At 45.0% G+C, this 6,192-nt stretch overlaps 1 pseudogene; it reads left to right on the forward strand.

Moving 5' to 3' along the window:
- The first annotated feature begins 539 nt into the window (after positions 1–539).
- Positions 540–4,939, forward strand: LOC136397080 (transcription factor E2F4 pseudogene; annotated as a pseudogene).
- The last annotated feature ends 1,253 nt before the right edge of the window (positions 4,940–6,192 follow it).

Consider the following 6,192-nt stretch of genomic DNA (forward strand, 5'->3'; position numbering starts at 1 on the left):
CTCAACACATAGGTAGAGAACAGAGAATTACACCTGACATGCAGTAAGTATTACTTAGAAGTTAACTACTATTCCTGGGAATTTAATATATCTGTACTGGCTGATTTTTTTTTATTACTTTTTGAAAGTAACTGACTATTGGCTCTAACGGTGATTCACACATTAGAGCAACTAAGCTTAGTTTTAATGAGTCACAGTTTCTCTCTACTCCACTCTACCATATGAGTTCTATTGCCTCATGGTTCTTGTTTTATTACCATTTCTGTGGTTTTCTCTGGGCTTTCTCATCACTCCCACAATGAACTCTTATCTTTTATGACCTGTAACAGAAAATTTGCCAGATTTGACAAGTCCTGGTTGAATAGAGAGCATCTGTGTTGAGAACAATGTCAACCTTGGTTCTGAATCAGTCTATGGTAGCAGGGACGCACATCACAGAGCCTGGCTAGACACACGCACTCATACAAAGAGGTATGAGCTTAGTGAAAACTGTGGCTTCTGAAAAGAGAGAGGTATAATTCTAATTTCCAGGCATTTGCATGGACGATGCAGGACACGAGGAGATATTTGCCATGGTAAGTAAGAAAAGCAGAATACAAATTCGTACAATGCAATGTAAATGATGGGAGAAAAGAAGAAGAAAATATACAAATTTAAAGAGAACATTTTATATATTTATTTAAATAGTGAGTCTGCTACTTTTCCTTTCCAACCATTAGTAATATTCTCTCTAATGTGCAGATACTACTTTATACAATGTACTTTATAGTTTAAAAAGTCTGAATACAAATATTTAAAATACATAACCATTTCTTCATTTATAAACTATGCACAAGAAAAGCAGAGAGTGGAAGTAATTACTTAATTTACTTTGGGGATTTTATAGATAACAAACAAAAAAGTATTTTAGATCAGATCTCTTCTATGTCCATTCTGCCCCCCACCCCACCTAACTATTGCAATTCTATTGTCCTCACTCTCTTTTCATGATCATGGAGACACATAAAGTCCTTGGTTTGCCCAGCTTGTGCTGGGTATGCTGACTCTTCAAAATAGTTTTTAAAAATCTATTTATTGGAGAAATCTATGACATGTGGCTCTCAGTTTATTTCCTAGTTGTTTTCTGTTAACCTTGACCCTGGTATCCCCCCCCCCCCGATAATTTATATTAAGCAGGATGCAGGTCCCTGGGGAGTTGTACTTTGGATGTGAGGGTGCTGAGGCACAGCGCATGGAAAGAAAACTCGGTCATTTTAGCAAATGAGAGAAGTTGACTGTTTATAATTTTCAATGCTTTCTCCCTCTCCCATACTTGTCCTCCTTTGTTTCTTCTTTTGTCTTCACATAATTTTTACATACACTCTGCTTCCTCCCCCACCATTTGAACAACTTGTGTTTTTGAAGTAATTCTAAACCTCTGTGGACAAGAAAGGCACCCCTTTTAAAGTCACAGGATCACGGAAGCAATTAATTAAAAACAGCAGGCTCTTACCTGATGTCTTTAGGATGACTTTTAATTATGCTAAATGCCCTACTTTTCCTAATGAGGATGTTCTGTAAACTTGCACATGGTTTCCCACACTGCCCTTGCAGACAAATCCTGTGTCCAGCAGGACTGTTGCTGCCTGCCAGACCAAATCCTTTCTCTATGACAAAGCCTGCCATTGTGTCCCCCATGCAGCCCCACTGATCCTTCTCCCAAAAGGCCTTTTAGAACATGTGCATACTTATTTCTATTCGCTGATGTGCTGGACACAATAATAGCCAGAGAACCATGGTAACTTGCTTGGACTCAACATTGTCTAGTGTTCTCTGAAAGCCATATGTGGCAGCTGGACTCGTGTGTGTGTGTGTGTGTGTGAGAGAGAGAGAGAGAGAGAAAGAGAGAGAGAGAAAGAGAGGGGGCGTTGTGTGTATGTGTGTGTGAGAGAGAGAGAGAGAAAGAGAGAGAGAAAGAGAGGGGGGAGTGTGTGTGTGTGAGAGAGAGAGAAAGAGAAAGAGAGAGAGAAAGAGAGGGGGGAGTGTGTGTGTGTGAGAGAGAGAGAAAGAGAAAGAGAGAGAGAAAGAGAGAGGGGAGTGTGTGTGTGTGAGAGAGAGAGAGAGAGAGAAAGAGAGAGGAGGAGTGTGTGTGTGTGAGAGAGAGAGAGAAAGAGAGAGAGAGAGGAAGAGAGAGAGAGAAAAAGAGAGAGGGGGGAGTGTGTGTGTGTGTGTGTGTGTGAGAGAGAGAGAGGGGGGAGTGTGTGTTTGTGTGTGTGTGTGTGTGTGTGTGTAGTTGCAGTAGGGCAATCTCTGCTGCTTTTGTTGGAGGGCGAGGAAGGAATAAAGAGCTCGAAGAAGTGACAAGGTGTCAGTGTCCTCCTGACTCAGCTGTTCGGAGGCCTAATCCCAGCCCACAACTGGATGTCCAAGGACTGAAGGAAAATGTTCATCCTGGCTAATTTCCAACTGTTTCTAAATGTACTTGAGAAAGTTCCATGTGATTTTTTCATGTAGCACCTGCTCTTACAATCCCAAAGCAACTTTTTTCTTTTCCATTATACTGTACATCTGTTATTTTGCTGACATGGAAGCTAGCATAACAATTAGATTCATTACTTGTCCAATACATTGATTCCAGCTAAGCTTAAAGATCTCAGTGTATTCTTTGAATATTTATCCAATGAAATAAAAAAATTAAGAAATCTTGCCCAAAAAAGAACTTTTTGGGGTTAGACTGGTGACATGTGGTGATGAGATAAAATTTGAAAGCCTGAATGAGAGGCATCCAGGAATCCTTTTGACTTTCTCTTAAGCAAAACCAATTTTGGGAAGGCACTTAAATAGAAATCCTAAATTTTATGTCAGCAGAAAAGTTTCAACAAATGAAGACCTTGATGGGGTGACAGTTGTTTCCCCCCACCCCTGCCACATTTTCTCAATAATGAAAATAAAGAAATAGGTTCCTCTCTACAGCTGAATTTTCTTAGAATTATCAAAAACCTACTGTGCTTGCACAGGGTGGGGATGAGTGAAGAAGAGAGGCAATACGAACACCCCTCACGTTGAAGCACACATGTTGGCTCAGCCCGAGATGCTGTCTTTGAAGCTGTGCTGTGTCTGGTCAAGTTTCACCAAACAGAACATCTTCTGAGAGAAAGAGAGCAATTAAACTGGTTAAAGGTGCTCTGGCTGGAGGCGCTAAGCCCCCAAAGGGATGCTGGTGGTGAAGATGAAGAAAGCTCTTCTCCCCAATGGGAAATTCACACTGACAGGATAAACTTACGTATACCCAAACATAACCAGTTTATATGGTGCAGACTCTAACTTAAAAATGATTTTTGTTTTAAAAGTTTGCTACAAAGTTGGTTTAAAAAACACTGGTGAAGCTTTTTTCTTTTTTTTAAGATTTCATTTATTGATTTTAGAGAGAGGAGAGAGAGAAGGGAGGGGAGGAGCAGGAAGCATGAACTTGTAGTCGTTGTAGTTGCCTCTCGTATGTGCCTTGACTCTGTAAAGCCTGGGGATTCTAACCAGTGACCTCAGCCTTTCAGATCGACACTTTATCTACTGTGTCACCACAGGTCAGGCATGATGAAGCTGTTTTAATGTATAGAAATATTGTTGGTGGCAGCAGGGCCAGCCTGGCTGGGACTGGCTGAGGGGAGGTGGCGGGCGCAGCTGTAGAGACTGGGCTGCGGGTGCCACTGACTCCGGGCGAGAAAGCCTGGGACTTCTCACTACTGAGTTTATGTTACTTCTGCCTGAGGTGAAGGACCTCAAGCTGGTAGTTGACACCCTAGCTTTGTGCCAGAAAGGGTGGATTTACATTATTTCCAAAGTGATGGAAAGTATTGAGTCGATCATGAAAAAAATCACAGAATGGCCTCCAGTAGAAAGGTATGGGACTGGTTGCAATACCCAGGAGATTGTGAAAAGCTGGTTGAGCTCAAGGCAGAGATCAAGGAATTGCATGAGTGAAACCAAGAACTGGACCAGCACAAGTGCGGGTGCAGCCGAGCTTCTGGAATGAGATAGGACGTGCAGAACAGCTGCTCGGGCTACGCGACTCCTGAGGACATCTGCAGATGCTGTGCTGGAGACACCTTCTCGGCCATCTGGGCCCCATCTGGCACCAGCCTGGAAGTGCCCATCCCAGAGGCCCTGAATGGGCAGAAGAAGCACCAGATCTGTTTGAAAAGTGTGAGTGCCGCGTCAAGGTGCTGCTGGTTGAACAAGGAGGCCTGAAGCTCACCATCTGTGTCAGTGCCTGTGCCGCCATCTGAAGTTCTGCTGCAGAGCTCACCTGCTGTCGCCCACCTCTGCCCAGACTTGCTGTGGCCTTGCCTCAGGAGGCCTCGTACTTAACCAGTCCCCAGGTGACCACTACCACCCGCATCCCTGGCAGCACCAGAGCCCAAGGGATGGCCAGTCCAACAGCTAAGAGCACAGTGAGTAGTGGCCCAGGAACTGATAGTAAGGACAGTGGTGAGCTCAGCTCACTTCTGCTGGGCCCCACGCCCCAGACACCCGGCCCCGGCCACCACGGTCTTCTGCCCTGCTGGGCAGCAGCAGCAGCAGTAATAGCAATTCTTTTGAACCCAACTCTTCTATGTCCTTTGAGCCCATCAAAATGGACCCCACAGGCATTCTGGGGCTTCCCCAAAAAGCTGTCAGAAATCTCTGATCCCACACGAGAGTGCATGCACTTGGAGCTGCCAGAGGAGCTGATGTCCTCAGCAGTGTTTGCCCCCTTCTCCACCTTTCTCTGTGCCCCCACTGCCACCCCCAGACCACAATTACATCTACAACCCGGGATGAGAATGAAGGTGTCTGTTTTCTCTTTGACGTGCTTATTCTCAACCTCTCACTGACTGGGAGGTGCCCAGTGTGGCTGGGACACAGGCTGTCTAGCCTGAGGGCCACTTGGGGACTTCCCCTACCCCACCCCTTCACAGCTTGAAAGCCACAGACTTTGGCTTTTCCAGCCTTCTGTCTCCATGCAATTCTGACCACAAGTCCCACTCCCACACCAACACCTCATTGTGCTGGGAGAGTAGGAGAAAGGGTCCCTCCATGGTACAGCAAAAATAGTTGCCTCTCCCTTTCTGGAGCCTTCCCCCACCTGTGCCCTCCTCATTTCCTCCCTGAGCCCAGGCTCCCCTACCACCCAGAGTCACAGAATGAGGACCCACATCCACTCCATAGGGCAGCTTGTCTAACCTTCACTGCCAGCCCCTCCCCCTCCCAGGAGGGAAGGTGGGCTGGAGCTGGGCATTGGCCAGCACCACTTCCGGGCCTCCTTCACTTCTCCCTAACCCTTGACCAGACAGCTCCTCCTGGACCTCTCCAGCCCCCTTTCTGCCTGGCCTTTAGCCCTGACAGCATAAAGGTGGTGGTGGTGGGGTGCTAACAGGAAGAAAGAGAGGTCCCTAGCTAGGAATCTGGGCAGGTGAGTTTCTGAGGATTGGCACAGTCTCCGGCTGTCCTATAGCCCAGGGGTCCCCAAACTATGGCCTGCGGGCTGCATGTGGCCCCCTGAGGCCATTTATCCAGCCCCCACCGCAATTCTGGAAGGGGCACCTCTTTCATTGGTGGTCAGTGAGAGGAGCATAGTTCCCATTGAAATACTGGTCAGTTTGTTGATTTAAATTTACTTGTTCTTTATTTTAAATATTGTATTTGTTCCCATTTTGTTTTTTTACTTTAAAATAAGATATGTGCAGTGTGCATAAGGATTTGTTCATAGTTTTTTTTATAGTCCGGCCCTCCAACGGTCTGAGGGACAGTGAACTGACCCCCTGTGTAAAAAGTTTGGGGACCCCTGCTATAGCCCCTCTCTCATTTACTCATTTGCCTTCATTTAGAGTCATTTATAGAGATTCAGAAAGATTTTCAGTAACAAACAGATTTTTGTATACAGATTATTTCTATACTTTTTTCAGCAAAAAGAAATATCTATTGAATACCTTCATTGTAAGCCATGTCTAGCGAGGCCCTAGAGATACAATAATGAACAAAACAAAATCTTCACTATCCTGAAGCTCAGTTCTAAAAGTGAGAAATGATAAAGAAACAAACAAGTAAATATATACATGTCAGAGGCTGAGAACATCTATTGAGAAAAATTAATTAGGTAAAGGGTATAGCATTTAATATAGGCGGTCAAAAAAGACACTAGATTTGAACAGAGGCTTGAAGGCAAGGAAGAAAAAC

The sequence above is a fragment of the Saccopteryx leptura genome, chromosome 3 (genome assembly GCF_036850995.1).
Source record: "Saccopteryx leptura isolate mSacLep1 chromosome 3, mSacLep1_pri_phased_curated, whole genome shotgun sequence".
Lineage (NCBI taxonomy): Eukaryota > Metazoa > Chordata > Mammalia > Chiroptera > Emballonuridae > Saccopteryx > Saccopteryx leptura.